The sequence below is a fragment of the Fukomys damarensis genome, unplaced genomic scaffold, assembly GCF_012274545.1.
Source record: "Fukomys damarensis isolate Sample0158 unplaced genomic scaffold, DMR_v1.0_HiC HiC_scaffold_13, whole genome shotgun sequence".
Taxonomy (NCBI): Eukaryota; Metazoa; Chordata; class Mammalia; order Rodentia; family Bathyergidae; genus Fukomys; species Fukomys damarensis.
This window is the reverse complement of record NW_022900925.1, coordinates 1,231,092-1,232,795: the sequence shown is the minus strand read 5'-3', so window position 1 is coordinate 1,232,795 and position 1,704 is coordinate 1,231,092. Positions and strand designations below refer to the sequence as shown.

General features: G+C 45.7%; 1 pseudogene; it reads right to left on the bottom strand.

The window, feature by feature from the left end:
• Positions 1-232: 232 nt before the first annotated feature.
• On the bottom strand, positions 233-1,023 carry LOC104858644 (annotated as a pseudogene).
• Positions 1,024-1,704: the final 681 nt, after the last annotated feature.

The window sequence follows — 1,704 nt, the reverse complement described above, 5'->3', positions numbered from 1 at the left end:
GGGGGTACTAGGGATCAAACTCAGGACCTTGCACTTGCCAGGCAGGTGGTAGAACCACTGAGCTAAATCCCCGGCCCCAGAGTAGGCTTTACATTTCTATCAAAAGGATTTCTTTCTTTTTTGACAAGTGGAGTGATCTGCAAGGGATTGAACCCAGGGTTTTGTGCCAGGAAAGTTCTCTGTCACTGAGCTACAGTCCCAGCCCTGAGATGGATTTTTTTCTGGGTGCTGTTTTGTTTTGTCTTTTGCATGTCATTGTACTCTATTATTTGACTATAGATGACTTCCCTCCGGTCCCTAGAGACCATTTCGCCCACAGCCTCTGTTTGGCTACCAGCCTTTTGTCTCTTTCTTCAGCAATGATGAGACAGATTCCCTTTCCCTGGGGAAGAGAAATCCATAGTTTGTTGCCTTTACCAATAACAAAAATGTTGAAGAGCTGAGTGGCAAAGCTGTTGCCATTGGCATCTTTCACGTGAACCACATCAAAAGAGCCAGGATGTCTCTCCCTGCTGGTGATCACACCAATCCTTCCCAAGGTGGCACTTCCAGTCACCATATACTGGTTTACCAGAGTCAAACTTGATAAAACGGGTAATCTTACCAGTATCCAGATCAACCTGGATGGTGCCATTCGCTCTGATGAGGGGAGCAGGGTAGCAAATGGTGTGAGCATCGTGGGTCACCAGATGTGGGGATTCCTTTTGGGCCCACAAAGATCTTTCTTATTTTGTATAACTTATACTTGGCCTCCTCAAGTGTACTGGTGTCACAGATCAGACAGGAATTCTCTCCAGACTTGTCAATGCTGACAACATTCATAAAACCAGCAGGATAAGTTTACACTAGTTCAGACTTTGCCATCAATCTTAATGGAGTGCTGCATGCAAATTTACTTTATCACTCATCAGAGCATACTTAAATTTGTTCCTTAGGAAAATGAAGAGAGGCAGATATTCTCTCAGCTTGTGGGGACCGGCGGATGGAGGCGGAGCAAATACACCGGGTCAATTTATCCAGCATCCAATGAGCCATGGCGGCTGCTGGGAACGGAATGAGCTTTTTCTGCTTTTTGTTTTGTGAGACAGGGTCTTGCCACATAATTGAGACTGTTTTGAAATAACTATGTAATCTAGCCTGGCCTCTAATTCAAATGTGATCCTCCTGCCTCAGCCTCCCCCAGTGCTGGGATTACAGGCATGTACCACCACACCCAACAAGGATTGCTTAAATATCCACAAGGCAACCATGGCACATGCCTGTGATCCCAGCACTTGGGAGGCCAAGGCAAGAGAATCATTATGAGTTCCAGGCCAGCCTGGACTGCATAGCAAGAACTTGTCTCAAAAACTCAAAAAAAGAGCCAGGCATATAATTCCAGGACTCGGAGGCTGAGGCAGAAGGATCGCTGTGAATTCAAGACCAGCCTGGGCTACATAGTGAGTTTCAGGTCAGTCTCAACTACATAGTGAGACCCTGTCTCAAAAAACAAAAAACAAAAACAACATCAAAAACACAAACAAAATATCCTCAAGGCCAGGTATTCTGGCACATGCCTGTAATCCCATCACTGGGGAAGCTGAGGCAGGAAGATCACCACCAAGTTCAAGGATAGCCTGTGCTCCATAGTGAGTTCAAGGCCAACCAGAATTACACAGCAAAAACCTGTCTTAACTCCCACCCCCAAAAAATCTAATATTCACC